Source organism: Papio anubis, chromosome 1 (genome assembly GCF_008728515.1).
Source record: "Papio anubis isolate 15944 chromosome 1, Panubis1.0, whole genome shotgun sequence".
Taxonomy (NCBI): domain Eukaryota; kingdom Metazoa; phylum Chordata; class Mammalia; order Primates; family Cercopithecidae; genus Papio; species Papio anubis.
This window is the reverse complement of record NC_044976.1, coordinates 4862207-4881530: the sequence shown is the minus strand read 5'-3', so window position 1 is coordinate 4881530 and position 19324 is coordinate 4862207. Positions and strand designations below refer to the sequence as shown.

The following is a 19324-nucleotide window of genomic DNA, read 5'->3' as shown; positions in this document are numbered from 1 at the left end:
GTCTTAAGAATGATCACCTTGTATTCCTTATCTGTCTGCCAGGCGACTCAGACTCACAGCTTTCAAAAGGCCAACCCTAATACAATGGGGACAGTGGACACCAGGAGGCGGGGTCCCTGGAGGCCATCCTGGAGGTCGGTGACGCAACACCAACAATGGACTCTCCCCCAGATTCATCTCTGTACCCATATCCCGTAAGACTGCTGGGGGTCAGCTCCTCCGGGCAGGGAGCTTCATCTCTTTCCTTCATGGATGTGTCCCCACACCCAGAGCGGACACCAGCATGTGGTAATGACCAGTGAACATCGCCGAAGGGATGGAGAGAGAGGGGCTGTTCCGGGCTGGGTGTGATGTCCTGGGTGTCTTCTGGAAGGCCTGGGGCAAGGACTCCAGCACCTGCTTGTTGAACTGATGTTATTTTGTATGTTGCTTCTGGAACCCTGGAGGTCCCCCATGCCAAGCCACCGAAGTATCTGCCGTGACTACTGTGTAACACAAAACCATGTTGTTTGTTCTGCGGGCCAGAGCCTGGAGGAGCCATGGCGGTGACTGTGCTTCCAGCGGAGACAGGAAGAGGTGTGCAACTGCTCAAAACCGCATGACACAGAAGGGCACTTACACAACACACACTTCCCCTCTCACCCAGCAGGCGCCCAACAGGAGCCCATTCCTTCCCTGAGCGGGATCTGATGGCAGAGGGTCGATGCTGCAACAAAGGCAGGTGCTGACTCTGAGTGCACTAGGGGTCATGACCCTAGGGGGTCGTCGGCCTGGGGGGTCATGCTGGGGGCCTGGCAGAAAGGCCCGCTTATCATAAGGATGCCCCAGAGGGTGGGCAGGGGTTGGGAGGTCAACATAACCCAGTTCCCTGACAGCTCCATCCAGACTTTGGCTTAGATGTAGCCAAAGAAATGCAAGAAGAACTGTGCAAACCTTACTAGAGATTGGAGATCCCAGTCAGGATCCCCTGTATTTGTCACGGAGAAACCTCAGTCTCTCCTCCAAACTCCTGAGGCCTGAGCCAAGGGGACCAGTGGCACAGTGACAGATATCACATGGTTCAGGCAACAGCAGAAGCATCGAGACCTAACCACGGTGCCCAAGGTCATGACTGCCGAACGGAGCCTTTGATGGTACATCACATCAATGCCTCAGTAACAATTTTCAAGAAGATCACAGGCTAGAAATTTCAATCTCTTCAAAGCAATGTTCAATGCCGGTTCCCCGATTACAAACACCACAGGTCTAGACTTTTGCAAGAACAGTTCACATTCACATCTAATCAATGCTGCAATGAACAAAAAATAGACCACAGCCAAAAAATTCATGTGCCTGCCCTAGCTCCATCCTGCCTCTCAGTGACCATAGGTGGAAGGTACGGTGCCGTGCAGGGCCGCTCACCTGGTACTGGGTGGTGGGTACCCCAGCACTGCACAGACGGCGCGACTGGTAGTGAGTCAGGGCTGCCGCAGGCTGCTCACTCAGTAGCTGGCTGGGCCTGTCCCCTGCAGAGGCAGCAGGAGCCCTCAACGGTTCGGAGTCCCCATAGCTGCCCGCCCAGGCCCCCGGCCTCCTCCCTTTAGCCATCCACACACACACACACACACACACAGACACACACACACACACACAAATGTGTCCCCAGGAGGCTTACAGCCTCCTCCCTCCATGACCACACCCAGTACCCATATCCTGCCCAGGGGAAGTGGAGGAGGCAAGCGAGAGGGGATGCAGGAAGCCATCACCAAGGAGCCCTTTGCCCTCCCCTCCGGGACAGTGACCTCAGGGCTGTGCAAGGGGCTGCAGGGTGGGGAAGGGGTCTGAGGGGTCTTCATCCCCCACCACTGCCCTGTGCTCAGCCCGAAGGATGAGGGGAGAGAGGAGGGACTGGGGACCCAAAGCATCCATGGTCAAGGCAGGGGCCTTCGCCTCTTCCACTCAGAGATGGGAAACCCCAGGCCAGGGCTTCCCGGGAGAGAGCAGATAAGATGGGCAGGGCTCTTCCCCAGAGCTGCCAGCCCTGCCCCCTGCAGAGGGACAGAGGTGGCCCCAGGGGCTCTCCCTCCCCGGTGTCTCCCTCAACATCGCCCCAGGGATGGAAGCAGAAGCCAGTGGAGAATGTGCGGCAGTCAGACGCCTCTGCTGGGTGCCAGGCCCACTCTGCCCAGCGGCAGCAACAGGAAGCAGTGAAGGGCTCGGCTGCATCGGGCAGGGTGTCTTTGGGGTCAGCTCACCCCAGGCTGAGGCCAATCCCGAGGGGGCACGTGGGGCTCAGGGGCTCAGGCTGGCACAATTAACCCCGGACATTACGGGGGCACCTAACCCTGCTCAGGGAGCTGGGGCTGCCCACCCATCAGACAGAAAACCCATCCTGAAAAACTGGATCCCCGGAGCACCCCGGGTACCTGCTCCTGAACGGGAACAACCGGAGACAAGGCCATTTTCCGAGCACTCAGGGGAACGCCAGGTCACACATCTGCTGCAAAGCACGCGCCTTGGGACCACAGCACCCAACAGGAAGTTGGTGCAGCGCGTGCCAGAGCCATGCACTGTCGCCGCAGAGCCAAGAAGGCGTGGGGTGCCGGGGCGTGGCCTTTGCTCTTAGGCATGCCTAGCGCGTGACCCAGGTGGGAGGGCCCGACACCCCTGACCTTCCTGGCTGAGCAGCGGCCAGATGCGGCAGGAGGCAGGTGGAGGACAGGGAGCAGGTGGCTGTGAGGAGGCAGCCCGGGCCTGTCCCCTAGCAGCCCCTCCGGAGTAGGAGGCAGACCTTCCCTGTTGGCCCAGGAGCCCCTTTCTCAGGGCAGGGGGTTCTGGTGATGTTGAAGAGCTCCCCTCACTGCTGCCGACCATGTGCCAGGATCGGCCATGTGCCAGGATCGGCTGCCCACCTTTTACCTGAGTTCCCTCATCTGATCTTCCCTGCTGCCCTGGGAAGGGGTACTGCTGTCCCCCATGCCACAGGTGACAACACGGAGGGTCCGTGAGCCCTGCATTCAGGGCTGGCTGACTCCAAAGTGCGCTCTGAGCTATGCACTGCTGAGAAGCCCAGGGCAGTCTCTGCCACTCCATCTCTCATCTCTCTGCCAGGACACAGAGGGGGCAGCCACCTTGAGGGGACAGGTGGCCCTGGGGAGGATGGGCCAGAGGTAAGAGCACCCTCTGCGGGGGTTTTTCTCCCTCCCTGTGGCCTCTCCCTGCTCTGCATTCCTTCCTGGGGAGGCCCCTCCTTCCTCCCATGCCAGCTGCTGAGCCTGGGGCCAGGCTCTCTGGTGACTCACTCTGGGGACAGCCCAAGCTCTTCGGGGTGCCAGGCAAAGGGAGGACTTGGGTGGAACATGCCATCTCCCGTGGTGCCGGCCACCTGCACTGTGTTGAGCCCCTGGTCCCAGGCCACCCCCGTGTGATTCCAGGAGGGAGGCTGGCACCTTCTTTCCTGGCGTGGGCACACAGATCTGAAGCCTACACCAGGGGAGCTGCTGTGTGTTCCCGACAGGATAAAGATAAAGACCGTGGTTAGGGGAGGTAGAAAGAGGAAAAGGAAGGGAAAATAAAACAGTTTGGGTGCTCAGAAAGAAAGCAGAGGTGCTGAGAGATAAACAGGAGGGAGAAGGGAGAAGGAGGAAGGCAAACAAATGGGAAAATGAAAAACAAAGAGAGAGGCGCCATGAGGGAGAGCTGGGGGACAGCGACCCATGTTGAGCCAGCTCTGGGCCTTGCCCCCAGCCCTGGCCGCGACATGGTTTTTACAGATGGGGAAATCGAGGCCCAAGAATATTAAAGAACATCCAAGGTCGCTTGGTGAAATTAGTGGCAAACCTGGAACCACAGCCTCGGTGTGTCCAGCTCCAAATCGGGGTTCTTTCCTCACACATACCTTGACCTCCCGCCCTGGAGCCCCCCATGGACCTCTGGCTCTGGACAGGTGACCTCTACTGCCTCCCAGAGCCAGAGAACAGCCGTTATCCTCTTGGCCCCCAGCACGGAGATGTTGCCCTGACTCTGTGGGTCTGCAAACACAGACTGTATTCATAGCTATCACAGACCACAGCTGCTGATGCTGAATCTCACAAGCAAAGGTAAAAGTTGGAGGCTGTGAAAGTAACCTCACTGGCTGCTTTGCAGTTTCAGACGCAGTGAACCAGCCCTCAAACCTCAGCTTCATTCCTGGCTCTTAAAAACAAATTGTATTTTCAGATACTTGCCAACTCTTTTTTAAAAAAGTTTATTTGGACCAGGAAGGCAGGTGACTGGTGGCAGTTAGAGATACTTCATTTAAAAGACACTATTGGCTGGGTGCGGTGGCTCACACCTGGAGCTGGAGGCCAAGGTGGGAGGACTGCTTGAGGTCAGGAGTTCAAGACCAGTCTGGGCAACACAGTGAGACCCAATCTCTAACACAAAATTTAAAAATTAGCCAGGTGGCTGGGCGTGGTGTCTCACGCCTGTAATGCCAGAAAGTTGGGAGGCCGAGGTGGGTGGATCACCTGAGGTCAGGAGTTCGAGACCAGCCTGACCAACATGGTGAAACTCTGTCTCTACTAAAAATACAAAAATTAGCTGGGCATGGTGTTGGGCACCTGTAATCCCAGCTACTCAAGAGGCTGAGGCATGAGAATCACTTGAACCCAGGAGGCAGAGGTTGCAGTGAGCCTAGATTGTGCCATTGCACTCCAGCCTGGGCAACAAGAGTGACACTTTCCATATCAAAAAAAAAAAAAAATTAGCCATGGACAATTTCCATATCAAAAAAAAAAAAAAATTATCATGCCAGTGGTCGCATCAATTTAGGAGGCTGAGGTGGGAGGATCCCTTCAGTCCAGGAGTTTGAGGTTACAGTGAGCTATGATCATGCCACTAGACTCCAGCCTGGGCAACATAACAAGATCCAGCTCTATAAATAAAAAGATAGGTAAATAAAAATAGAAGGTACTATCAACAGTAATAAGGCAACCCAGAGTGAGTGAAAATACTTGCAAATCACGTATCTTATAAGGAATTAATATCCAGAATACATAGAGAACAAAATTCAACAGAAAACCAAACAGCCCAATTACAAAAATGGCAAAGGACTTGAATAGATACTTCTCCAAAGATAAGACACAAATGGCTAATAAACATATTAAAAGATGCTCAACATCAGTAACCATTAGGGAAATGCAAATCAAAACCACAATGAGATACTACCTCACAGCCATTAGGATGGCTGCTATAAAAAAGCCCAGAATAATAAGGGTTGGCAAGATGTGGAGAAATGGGGAGCCTGTCCCCATTCCCATTGGTGGGAATGTAAAATGGTACAGCCACTATGGAAAACAGTATGGTCGTTCTTTGAAAACTAAAAATCGAATCACTATATGATCTAGCAGCTCCACGTCTGGGGATATACCCTAAATAATTGCAAACAGGGTCTCAAAGGGATATTTGTACCCATGTGTTCATAGCAGCACGATTTGCAATAGCTAAAACATAGAAACAACCCATGTCCACTGATGGATAAAAAGATACGCAAAGGCTGAACATGGTGGCTCACGCCTGTAATCCCAGCACTTTGGGAGGCTGACGTGGGCAGATCACCTGAGGTCAGGAGTTCGAGACCAGCCTGGCCAACATGGCGAAACCCTGTCTCTACTAAAAATACAAAATTAGCTGGGTGTTATGGCAGGCACCTGTACTCCCAGCTGCTCAGGAGGCTGAGGCATGACAATCACTTGAACCCAGGAGGCAGGGGTTGCAGTGAGCCAAGATGGTGTCACTGCACTCCAGCCTGGGTGACAGAGCGAGACTCTGTCTAAAAAAAAAGAGAGAGAGATAAGCAAAATGTGGCACACACATGCAATGCAATGGAACATCCCTCAGTCATACAAAGGAAGGAAATGCTGACATACGGTACAACATGGATGAGTCTCGAGACCATTCTGCTAGGTAAAATAAGCCAGTCACAAAATGACAAATACTGTACAATTCCAATTATCTGAGGTCCCTAGAGTAGTCATGCGCATAGAGACAGAAAGTAGAATGGTGGTTCGCAGATGCAGGGGAGGGGGAATGGGGAGTTCCAGTTTAATGGGACAGAATTTCCATTTGGGAGAATAAAAAGGCTCTGGAGATGGATGGTGGTAATGGTAGTGCATATATTATGAATGTACTTAATACCACTGAACTGTACACTCAATACCAGTGAACTGTACACACTCAATACCACTGAACTATACACTCAATACCACTGAACTGTACCCTCAACATCACTGAGCTGTATCCTCAATATCACTGAACTATACACTCAATACCACTGAACTGTACCCTCAATACCACTGAACTACACATTCGATACCACTGAACTATACACTCAATACCACTGAGCTGTATGCTCAACACCACTGAGCTGTACCCTCAATATCACTGAACTGTACACTCAACACCACTGAACTACACACTCAATACCACTGAACTATATACTCAATACCACTGAGCTGTACCCTCAATACTACTGAACTACACACTCAATACCACTGAACTGTACCCTCAATACCACTGAACTACACACTCAATACCACTGAACTGTACACTCAATACCACTGAACTGTACACTCAATACCACTGAATTGTACACTCAATACCACTGAGCTGTACCATCAATACCACTGAACTGTACACTCAATACCACTGAGCTGTACCCTCAATACCACTGAGCTGTACCCTCAATACCACTGAACTACACAATACCACTGAACTGTACACTCAATACCACTGAACTATACCCTCAATACTACTGAACTACACACTCAATACCACTGAACTGTACACTCAATACCACTGAGCTGTACCCTCAATACCACTGAACTACACACTCGATACCACTGAACTATACACTCAATACCACTGAACTGTACCCTCAACACCACTGAGCTGTATCCTCAATATCACTGAACTATACACTCAATACCACTGAACTGTACCCTCAATACCACTGAACTACACACTCGATACCACTGAACTATACACTCAATACCACTGAGCTGTATGCTCAACACCACTGAGCTGTACCCTCAATATCACTGAACTGTACACTCAACACCACTGAACTACACACTCAATACCACTGAACTATACCCTCAACACCACTGAACTACACACTCGATACCACTGAACTATACATTCAATACCACTGAGCTGTACCCTCAATACCACTGAACTGTACACTCAGTATCATCAAACTATACACTCAATACCACTGAACCATACCCTCAATACCACTGCACTTCACCCTCAATACCACTGAACTATACCTTCAATACCACTGAACTACGCCCTCAATACCATTGAACTGTATACTTAATACCACTAAACTGTACACTTAAAAGTGGTTAAGACGGCACATTTTACGTGTACTTTTACCACAATAGAAAAAACTGGGAAAAAAGAAAAAGAAACTTCTGCATCATGGAGTCAACAGCAGCTCCACATTTGGGTGTATGCGTTTAAGCCAAATACTTAAGATGGATCAATAAACATGGCACGTGGTGGCTCACACCTGTACTCTCAGCAATTTGGGAGCCCGTGGTGGGTGGATCGCTTGAGCCCAGGAATTTAAGACCAGCCTGGGCAACATGGAGAAACCCTGTCTCTACAAAAAATAAAACAAAAAAATTAGCTGGGCATTGTGGTGTGCACCTGTAGTCCAGGCTACTTGAGAGGCTGAGGCAGGAGGATGGCTTGAGCCTGGAAGGTCGAGGCTGCAGTGAGCTGTGATTGTGCCACTGTACTTCAGCTGGGTGACAGAATGAGACCCTGTCTCAAAAAATATATATGAAAATAAAAATTTTAGGCTGGGCGTGGTGGCTCACGCCTGTAATCGCAGCACTTTGGGAGGCCGAGGCGGGCGGATCACGAGGTCAGGAGGTCGAGACCATCCTGGCTAACATGGTGAAACACCGGCTCTACTAAAAATACAAAAACTTAGCCGGGTGTGGTGGCGGGCGCTTGTAGTCCCAGCTACTCGGGAGGCTGAGGCAGGAGAATGGCATGAACCTGGGAGGTGGAGCTTGCAGTGCGCTGAGATGCGCCACTGCACTCCAGCCTGGGCAATAGAGTGAGACTCCTTCTCAAAAAAAAAAAAAAAAGAAAAATTTTAGACTGGGCGTGGTGGCCTTACAGGTTTACAGGTGGGATTACACGCCTGTAATCCCAACACTTTGGGAGGCCGAGGCGGGCGGATCACCTGAGGTCAGGAGTTCGAGACCAGCCTGGTCAACATGGTGAAACCCCATCTCTACACAACAATTACCCAGGCATGGTGGTGGGCCCTTGTAATCCCAGCTACTCATGAGGCTGACCAGGAGAATCACTTGAACCCAGGAGGCAGAGGTTGCAGTGAGCCAAGATTACACCATCGTACTCCAGCCTGGGTGACAGAGAGAGATTCTCAAAAATAAATAAATAATAAAAATAAAAATTTAAAAAATGTGGTAGATAACGGTTGCCGGCTGGCCCAGCTGTTACCCATGACCCCTATATTTCCTGAATTTTCTTCCAGCTGGGGTGGCCTGTGGCGGTCTGTAACCCGAGTCCTGGAGGGTGGGGCTTCGGGAAAGTACTGCTTGGAAAGGGACGCAATCCTGGTGCGTTCTTGTCATGGAAGAGGCTGAGTATCCAGGCCTGCTTCTGTTTTCAGCGGGGGTGGTGCTGGGGGCATCTCAGGCCGGATCGGGGGCAGGAGGGGGCAGTCTGAGAGGCTGAGGTGGGAGACTGTACTGCAGCAGGTGGTCCTGAACACAGAATGAAATCCCGAGCCAGCCCTGTCTGGGGACCACCAAAACTCTGCTCCAGCCTAATGGGGACCTCACAGTGGTTCTCCTTCTAGCTTCTAGTTATTTCTACAACATAAGGATCAACTACTGAATCAATCTGCTTTGATGCAACTTCATTCCTCTGGGCCAGGACTGTGGGGAGGGGGCACATCCCCCAAGCGTTACCAAAGATAACTAGGTTCACACGTCGTGACACCTCCGAGCATGCGGAGACGGGACCCCAGGTGCAGGGCTCCGGGGGATGCACGACCCCCTCCGCAAGACCCCCACATTATGGGTCTCCCTGCCTCCACCTGTGGGAAACTCTAGGCAGATCATCCCACTGGGGACAACTGAAATGACAACATGGTCCTTTGCATGTTGATTGGAAACCAGCTTCCTCATCACTTTCACCTGCTGGGCTTGCTCTGCCCTCTCAAGATTGACAATGAAGTGAGTCCCTCTGTCTAGAACAATACCTGGAGCATCTGAGGACAGCCGCCATAGTTCACCCCATCTACAAGCGGGCCCTTTGTTCTTGTGAGCAAACCTTGCTTCTTTCCCTCCTTCCACACAAGGCTTCTGACTTAAGCCCATCAAGGTAATTTTGGCTGACGCTGTGCAACGCGTGCCATGCACAGGCTGTGACACTGGACCCTCGCCAAACATTATAGGTCGGCCTTGGGGCGGTGCTGTACCATGGAAGATGCTGAGGTCAAGGCCGCCAAGCTGGGCTTTGGAGAGCAGGAAGTCCGGTGCTCCAGTGCCTAACTCGAGAGCCCTAATTAGTCATCATTCAGCAGTTTCTCTCTGGAACATCAGCACCCTGCCACCCTCTTTTAATGGCGTTTCTGTTTGCCACATCCTTCCTAAAATGACAGAGGCACCCAGAACCTGAGCAGCATTGCACGCCGGCTGGCCAGCAGAGAGCGCAGCGCGACGGCTTCCCTCCTTGCTCTAGGACAGGGGGTGGCAAACTGCTGCGTCAGCCTGTCACCTGTGTGTGTGCAGCACTTGAGCTAAGAATAGTTTTTATAGTTTTATTTAATTCATTCAATTTTTTTTTGAGAAGGGCACTTGCTCTGTTGCCCAGGCTGGAGTGCAGTGGCATGATCACAGCTCACTGCAGCCTTGAACTCCTGGGCTCAAGTGATCTGTCTGCCTCAGCCTCCCAAGTAGCTGGAACTATATGTGTGTGCCACCACCCCCGGCTAATTTTAAAATTTTTCTGTAGAGACAGAGTCTTGCTATGTTGTCCAGGCTGGTCTCAGATTCCTGGCCTTACACTGTCCTCTTGCCTCAGCCTCCCAAAGTGCTGGGATTACAGGTGTGAACCACTGTGCCAAGTCAAATTTTTACAGTTTTAAATGAAAGAAAACCAAAAGAAGAATAACATTTCGTAACACACAAAATTTATATAAAGTTCCAATCTCAGCATCCATAAATAAAGTTTTATTGGCATACAGCCAAGCTATCTTGTTATCTTAGTGAGCTTGGGGCTGCCATAACGAAATATCATAACCTGGGTGGCTTAAACAACAGACATTTCTGTCTCACAGTGCTGGAGGCTGGTAAATCCAACATCAGGGTCCTGGCTGATGGGGTTCCGGGTGAGGGCTCTCTCTTGCCTTGTAGACAGAATTCCTTCCTGCTGTTCCACACAGAGTAGGGAGGGAGCTCTGGCCTTTTCCTCTTCTTACCAAGGCACTAGTGCTGTCATGAGCCCTCTACCCCAAAATGACAAAAAAATTAGCTGGGTGTCGTGGTGCATACCTGTGGTCCCAGCTACTTCGGATGCTGAGGTTGGAGGATTGCTTGAGCCCAGGAGGTCCAGGCTGCAGTGAGCCATGATCATGCCACTGTACTCCAGCCTGGGCAACAGAGCAAGACCCAAGCTTATCTAAACCTTATCACCTCCCAGGCCCCACCTTTTAATGCCATCACATTGAGGATTAGGGCTGCAGCTATCAATCTTGGGGGACAGAAACATTCAGTACACAGCACCTATTTACACATTGCCCATGGCTGCTTTCACGTTACTATGGCAGACTTGAGTAGTTGCAATAGAGACTGAATTTCCTGCAAGCTGAAAACATCGACTATCTGGTCCTCTATGAAAACATTTGCCGGCTGGGCGCAGTGGCTCGTGCTTGTAATCCCAGCACTTTGGGATTGGGAGGCTGTGGTGGGAGGATTGCTTGAGCTGAGGAGTTCAAAACCTGCCTGGGCAACACAGTGAGACATCTTCTCTACAAAATTACAAAAAAATTAGCTGGGTGTGGTTTACAGCTATGGGATCACAGGTGTGCGCCTGTAGTACCAACTACCTGGGAGGTTCACGTGGGAAGACTGCTTGAGCCTGGCAGGTCAAGTCTGCAGTCACCTATGATCGCACTATTGCACTCCCACCTAGGCAACTGAGCGAGATCTTGTCTCAAAATAAAATACAATAAAATAAAAATTTTGCTGAACCCTGCTCCAGGACCACATCTCCTCCAGGGATACAGCTTTTCAAGCCACGCCTGGCTGGGCATGGTGGCTCATGCCTGTAATCCCAGCACTTTGGGAGGCCAAGTTTTTTTTTTTTTTTTTTGAGACAGAGTCTTGCTCTGACACCCAGCCTGCAGTGCAGTGGCGCGATCTTGGCTCATTGCAACCTCCACCTCCCAGGTTCAAGCAATTCTCCAGCCTCAGTCTCTCGAGTAGCTGGGATTATAGGCACCTGCCACCATGCCCAGCTAATTTTTGTATTTTTACAACGGGGTTTCACCATGTTGGCCAAGATGGTCTTGAACTCCTGACCTCAAGTGATCTGCCTGCGTTGGCCTCCCAAAGTGCTGGAATTACAGGTGTGAGCCACCCATGCCTGGTGGGCGAATCTCTTGAGCCCTGGAATTCTAGACTAGCCCAGCAACATACTGAAACCCCATCTCTACTAAAAATAAGAGGGAAAAAAAAAAAAGCTAGGTATAGTGATGTGCACCTGTTGTCCCAGCAACTTGGGAGGCTGAGATGGGAGGATGGCCTGAGCCTGAGGTTGCAGGGAGCCAAGATCATGCCACTGCACTCCAGCCTGGGAGACAGAGTGAGACCTCATCTCAAAAAAAGCTAAATAAGAAAGCCATGCTTCCCCTCCAGACACCTGTGCTCCTCTATTCTGCTTTGCACACAACCTTGCAGGATCCATGCCTCTGCCCTACGCACCCCGCGTCCCCGGCCCCATACGCCCGTCCTTGTGGGCCTGAGTCTAGGATTTTTCCTCTCTCTTGGTTGGCGGTGGGAGGGGTCTCACTGAAGTGAGACCGCCTGTATGGAGCTCGGCACTGTCTCCATGCATACTCCTGGTCACAGTATTTTGTGGGTGAGTTTTAGGCGGTTTGTTGACTTTCCAGCGCACCCTGGGATTCTGCTGGGTTTTCCTGTTGTGAGACCATAACCTCCTGTCCTGGGGATGTGACACACAAACCAGCTTTCATAACCGGTACCCAGAAGGCAGACCTATTTCAGCAGCGGTGTGATTTGTGGCATTCTGCCCATCCCTGTTCAAAACCTCACTCTGGGAGAGGATCAGATGCAGGAAGTCCAGTTGATGCTGGTCAAGCTCCTGTCTGGGGGCTCATGCAGAAGTCCAGTGGGATGTGTTAGTGTCCACACTCTGCAGCGTCACTGCAGTGTCACTGCCACTGTCTACTGTCTGCCCCACCTGAGTCACGCCACGTGTGAGCAGCACCCCAAAGCCTTCCCACAGAGGCAAACCTCATGGCTTAAAAGCTCCTTGCACTGTTTTCTGGTAGATACCTGTCCAGTTACATGTTATGCACAATTTTTAAGTGTTTCACACAGGCCTGGTGAAAATGCCTCATCAGATTCAGTACTTGGCTCCACAGTCTATTGAAAGGATGCTCTGTCTTGAAAGCCCTGTGGTCTCAAGGGGGTGGACACATTGACACATTCTCACAGCCCCAGGTTTAAATAGCTCCACTGTGATTCATGGAAGCTGGAGGAGAGCCAAGGGACGTTAGCGCATCCCAGGAAAGGACCCGCCAGGAGCGAGGTCCTCCCCGAGCCCTGGCCTGTGGAGTCCCACACACCCCTCACTCGGAGATGTTGGAGGGTGGCCCAGCAGGGTGGCCAGGGGGACCTGGCCTTCTGTGGGAAGCCTCCTTCGCTCTGAAAGCTGAAGCTGTCAGCAGGCGGCAGGTGGGTGCTGGTGGCTGGAATGTAGTGCTTTCCTTCACGGTGGGGTTTGAGGCTCATTGAGTGACTAAATGTCTCTGGACAAAAGATGTTCCTTGCATCAGAGAAACCTCATTATTGCAGAATTGCCTTTCTTTTTTAAATAAAAACATCTCTAGGGGCTGGATGTGATGGCTCACACCTGCAATCATAACACTTTGGGAGGCCGAGGTGGGCAGACTGAGCCCAGGAGTTCTAGGCCAGTCTGGGCAACATGGTAAAACCCCGTCTCTACAAAAAAAAAAAAAAAAAAAATACAAAAATTAGCTGTGCATGGTGGCGCATGCCTATGGTCTCAGCTACTTGGGAGGCTGAGGTGGGAGGATCACTTGAGTCCGGGGAGGTGGAGGCTGCACTGGGCCATGATTGCACCACTGCATTCCAGCCTGGGTGATGGATTGAGATCCTGTCTCAAAAAAAACCTCAAAAAACCAACCAACCAATCAATCAACCAAAAATCTCTAAAGCTCCAAATCAACATTAGCATAGCAAAACCAACACTGACCAAAGCCCCATGGACACTGGAGCTTTCTTCAGTGGACAGGACGCCTCCCCAGGGTGCTTAAGCAGCTATGGCAGGGAAGGGCAAACTTTTGCAGTAATGGGACAGACAGTAAATATTTTAGGCATTTCGGGCCAGTCCATCTCGGTTACAATTACTCAACTCTGGGGGCAAATGCAGCAAATACGTAAATGAAAGGGCGTAGCTGTGCTCCAATAAAACCTTATTCACAAAAACAAAAGGTGGGCCTGATCTGGCCCCGGGCCATAATTTGCAGACCTCTGACACATTAAAAAAGGAAGGTGAAGCCAGGCATGGGGGCTCATGCCTGTAATCTCAGCACTTTGGGAGGCCGAGGTGGGCAGACCACTGGAGGTCAGGAGTTTGAGACCAGCCTGGCCGACATGGTGAAACCCTGTCTCTACTAAAAATACAAAAATTAGCTGGGCGTGGTGGCAGGCGCCGGTAGTCCTGGCTACTTGGGAGGCTAAGGCAGTAGAATCACTTGAACCTGGGAGGTGGAAGTTGTGGTGTGCTGAGATCACGCCATTGCACTCCAGCCTGGGTGACAGAGTGAGACTGCATCTCAAAAAAAAAAAAAAAAAAAAAAAAAAAAAGGAAGGTGACCCCGTCTGTAATAAAATTAAGGCAAAAGTGCAACTCCTCATGCTGTGCACAGCACATGCTGTTCTGTTCCTCAGTGGGCTGGAGCCCCACATGGGCCCAAGCCACAACCCTGCCCTTCTGTGGGGACACTCTTGAGTCTGGAAAGGGGAACTCCTTCAGGTCAAAGAGGAAACTTTCTGGCCAAGTGGTTCCCATGCTGCCTGCTAGCCTAGCCTCTGACCTCACTGCCTCGCGAGGGTGACAGGCGAGGAGGAGAGGATGCCAGGCGCCTTTGGGTGCCCTGTGTGTCCCCTCTGTGCTACCTTCCCTGCTGGTAATTGTGACTTCTCATCAGATCGCAGGCATCAGGTTACTCTTCTCCGGAGTAAACACCATCAAGGCATCCTCGCAGCCCTCTGTGGTGCTGCTTGCCGGCAGAGAGCTGAGGACAGCTGGCCGAGCCACGCAGACTGCTGCCTCTAATGCCACACTATTTTTGGTGACTCTTTTGCCTCATTTATTTTTGATTTGAGTTGCTCATACAGACTGTGTGTTCTTTCTCCCTCCTGCACTGAAATGAAATAAGCGTAGTATTTTTAAACCTCCCTTGTGTTACTTCATGATTAGCACAGATAAGCACTGTCCGACGCGGTGCTGCATGGCCTCTGGCTTCGGCCCTGAGCCTCACGTGAAACTGGCCTACTCCTGGATGTGGGCCTCATTCTTCCAGACACCAAGCCCTATGCTGAAGATGGACATTGGATGGCGGGGGTCCAGGGACATCCGGGAAATGCCCTCCGAGTACAGTGGGTGCAAGAGAAGGACACCCACCTGAGTAGCAGCCCTCAGCTGTATTAATGTGTGGGCAGCGGTGTCAGAGCTGCTGCTGACCCAGGGCAGTCTGAATGAGGCCTCGGGATAAGGGCTTTCTCATGCATTCATTCTGCGTATTTTTTGCCCCATAATCCTATGAGATTAGTACTATTTTTTAGGCACAAATGACAGCTGAGAAAACTGAGGCTTGGAGAGGTAAAGCTGGCCTGCCTTGGTCACCTGGTGAGTGGCAGTTCTGGGAGTCCACCTTCTAAAGCACAGTCTTGTTCTGCGGCCAGCAGAGAAGTCCAGAGACAAACACTGGAGCGGCCAAAGGCCTCCTCCTAGGGTGAGCTGAGCGGTGCTTCTCAAGATCACTGAGAACACACTGCCCAGGCAGCAGCAGGCGGTGTCGTCAGAAGTCTCCAAGGCAATGTAGGTGTGAGCTGGGGCCACCTGGGCAAGGCCGGGGAGACGGAGGTGACCAGCGGCTGGCAATCCAAGAGGCTGAGACCGCAGGGTCCGTGGACAGATGCGGGGTGTAGGGGGAAGACAGGGGTGCAGGTGGCTCCTGGGTTTCTGGAGGTGTGTGGTCAGTTTCTGAAATGGGGGAGTTGCGAGTGCCATGGTGTCGGGGAGCCCTGGAGCCAGCCGTGGCTGTATCTGGCCTCAAACGCTGGTCAGGCAACCGAGTGGGGAGGCTGGTGCTGTCCTCCGACAGGGCTCCTCCCCAGCCCTGGCTTGAGTGGTTGCTTCTTTCGTGCCCAGGGCCTCTTCCGACTCAGGTCCCTCTACCTGGGATGCTCTTCCTTGGGGTTCCTGCTCAAATGTCACCTCTTCGGAGAGGCAGCCCCAGAGAGCTCTGAGTGTCACAAGCGTGTCTTCTGCCAAGCGTCCACCCCAGCCTGTGCGACTGTTCACCTGACCGGCCTCAGCTGGACACTGAGGGCAGGGGGTGGGTCTGTCTTGTTTCCTGCTGAATCCCTCATGCCTGGAACAGGAACTGACACCTCACTGGTGCCCAGCATGCCTTTGATGAATGCACGAAGCTGTCCCAGCCCGCTCTGAACAAGCAGCTTTCTGCTTATAGATAACACAGACGCCAGCGTGAGGCTGAAGACAAGCAGAGTGCTGGGAAGTGGAGCGATGGGAGGTCATGTTCCACTGCTCCTCCTAGGGCGACAGAGGGCGTCCTGCAGCCGCAGCAGCCTCCTCCAAGGGGGTCCACAGTGGGAGAGGGCAGTCTGCACAGGCCCAGGCTTGTATCCCCAACCGGGACGATGCCCGGCTCACAGGGTGTGCGCGCAGAGCCAGGCATCTCATGGGCATGCATGCATGAGTTAGCGCCCACACACGGCTCACTGCCACCACTGCTGTCACCTCCACCTCTACCATGATCTCTGCCCCTCCATCTTGATCATCTCTACCTCTACCACCATCACCTCCTCCTCCCCCACCACCTCCACCATAACCTCTGGTTAATCACCTCCACCACCACCTTCACCCATCACCTCTACCTTCATCACCTCCACCTCCACCACCTCCACCTCCATCACCTCCACCTCCACCACCTCCACCTCCATCACCTCCACCATCATCTCTACTTTCAACATCTCCATCCACCACCTCCACCTCCACCACTACTTCTACCTTCACTTCCACCTTCATCACCTCCACCACCACCATGGCTTATGCCCCTCTGCCTTCATCACCTCCACCTCCACTATCCTAGGCCAGCTCATTTTCCTTTCAGCACTGCTGCTTTCAGCTATTCTGGGAATCTTCCCCTAGCAACCCTCTGGGACAATTCTGCTCCTCTCCAAGCTGCAGTTCTCACCTCCACAAGCAAGGGCTCCACAGGTGCCCCTTCAGCCCACCCCCCTGCCCTGGGCTCCAGGTGTTGGCTCTGTTCACATGGATATCCCTGGAACACTCCCTCTCTCGCCCACTTCCGCCACTTGCCTTGGAAGCTCCTGTGTGGACCATGGTTGTCCACCTGCCACCAGAGCCCCATTTCTATTTTTCAACAGCAGATCTTTTCATGCCATGCTCTTCTCAAAAGCCCTTCGTGGAGGCCCAGGGCTGTTAGCACGGCATCCAAGTGCCTCAGCTTGGCATCCAGAGTCATTCACAGCCTCTCCTGTCTACCTTTCCATCCCTTGATCCCCTCTCTGCTCCTGCACATCTGCCTGCCTCTCCTCCTGCACACCTGGCCCTGGGTAAACCTGCTTGCCTCTCTCCCGCACACCTGGCCCTGGGCACACCCGCCTGCCTCTCCTCTCGAACACCTGGCCTTGGGCACAGTTGCCTGCCTCTCTCCCGCACACCTGGCTTTGGGCACACCTGCCTGCCTGTTTCCCTCCTGTTCCTCTGCATGTGGAATCTCCTGTCCTCACTGCTGCTGCTCCCTCAGAGCAATGCTGCATCTCCCCATCTGCTGGGGACTTCACCTGCCTCAGGGGCCAACGTGTGGTTGAGTCCCAGGTCTGAGCGGGTCACCCACACTGTTTGCAGCGGTCGTCCTGGTGGTGGGCAACAGCAGGGAGAGAGCTGCACTTTCCATTTCTACCACCTCTATCATCCGTGTCTCCTAAATGATGTGGCTAAAGTCACACAATTCTAAGGAGCAAAGAGCTGGAGCAGGTCGCTCGCCTGCAGAGCCAGGACTCTCCATGCACCTCCTGCCACTCAGTCGCCACTTCCACAACAATTTCTGGGGAAGAGCGTCCTCATAGCTTTCTAGTTTAAACCCTCAACACTCGAGGGTCAGCCCAGCTCCCGGGCACCTGTCTTCCCAGGAAAGACCCCCCGCCCATCCAGCCGACGGGAAGGTGGGGCAGCACGCCCCACCCTGGGCTTCCCCATCTCCTGTGTTCACCTGAGCAGGGACAAGGAGGGACTCCTCAGCACTTGACAACATGGAGGGTTGCGAACTAAAGGAACTGGGGGTGACTGGAGCAGGGAGGGGCTGGGGGCACTCCCTTCAGTCCCCAGACACAGCTGCGGCTCATCCAGGGATGTTCAGAGCATGGCCTGTGCTGTGCATCCCTGACCACACTTGAGACAGGCCTTGAAGTTAATATCGATCCACTTATTTCTCCAGTTACTTTTTATTTTTTTAAGGGATGGAGGTCTTGCTATGTTGCTCAGGTTGAACTTGAACTCTCGGGTTCAAGTGATCCTCCTGCCTTGACCTTGCAAGCAGCTGGGACTATAGGTATGAGCCACCATGCCTGCCTCCGGTTACCTTTTATTGATGACAAGTAATGCTGGCTTTTTATTGCAGGGACATCAAGTTTCAGTTTAAAATAAGCTTATTTGAGAAATAAGTTTAACTAAAAAGAAAATGCAAACTAAGAAATGGCACATATGACCGGGCGCAGTGGCGTATGCCTGTAATCCTAGCACTTTGGTAGGCTGAGGCGGGTGGATCACGTGAGGCCAGGAGTTTGAGACCAAACCCCTTCTCTACTAAAAATACAAAAATTAGCTGGGTGTGGTGATGCATGCCTGTAATCCCAGCTACTCCAGAGGCTGAGGCAGGAGAACTGCCTGACCCTGGGAGTTGGAGGTTGCAGTGAGACGAGACTGCGCCACTGCACTCCAGAGTGTAGAGTGAGCGGCAGAGTGAGACCCTGTCTCAACAACAACAACAACAACAACAACCAAAAAAACAAAAACAAAAACAAAAAAAGAAATAGCACACATGACCCAAATCATGAGATGAAGGGCCAATGACTAAAGTGTCGGAAATACCTGCCAAAGACGTAGAGAGACAGAGAGGGAACACCAGGGGCCAGAGAACACTCCCTGATAGAAATCACAGGGCCCCAAAGGGCCTCACTGCCTCATCCCACAACTCCTCGAAGGTGTGTTGGCTTCACGGTGGAACCGCAGGGCGGAAAGTGAATTCCAGGTCATGCTGTAGTTCTTTTTCCCTTTAAAACTAAGTTTACACCCTTTTGTGAAGTGTGTCAGAGCTCCTCCCATTACAGGAAGTTGATCAAGAGAAGCCAGGGAGAGAACAGAACCAGGCTGGACAGTGTGTTCCAGGCCAGTCCTGGCAAGAGGATTTGATGGGGTCTAGACAGGGGATGTGCATCTGAAGGTGTGTGTGCCGGTGCGTGCACACACATATGCACACACATACACACACATATGCACACACATACGCACACATGCACACACATACACGCACACGGACACTGCTGGGCCCACTCCACCCGTTAGCGAGGCTGCTTACAGTCTGCTGCCTGCTCATGTACCCAGCGAGCTGCTGGGGAAAAGCCGCACTCTGCAAAAGTGGATGCCCCGCCCCATGCCAGGCGGGCTTCCTGCCACTCTAGAAAGCAGATACTCCAAGGGATAGGTGCAGAGT

The 19324-nt window shown here is 52.4% G+C and overlaps 1 protein-coding gene across 8 annotated transcripts in view; it reads right to left on the bottom strand.

Moving 5' to 3' along the window:
• Positions 1–19324, bottom strand: part of KCNAB2 (potassium voltage-gated channel subfamily A regulatory beta subunit 2) — a 109759-nt gene that overhangs the window by 73470 nt on the left and 16965 nt on the right. For 2 of the 8 annotated variants that reach the window (XM_003891022.4, XM_009181579.4), the window contains exon 1: positions 2406–4340. The exons of 3 other annotated variants lie outside the window; for them this stretch is intronic. The gene's annotated coding sequence lies outside the window, so the exon portion shown is untranslated. Of the gene's footprint in view, positions 1–1401; positions 2381–2405; positions 4356–19324 lie in introns of those variants that run through there. 3 more of the 8 variants (XM_009181444.4, XM_031663974.1, XM_031663975.1) reach the window with 3 other exon arrangements.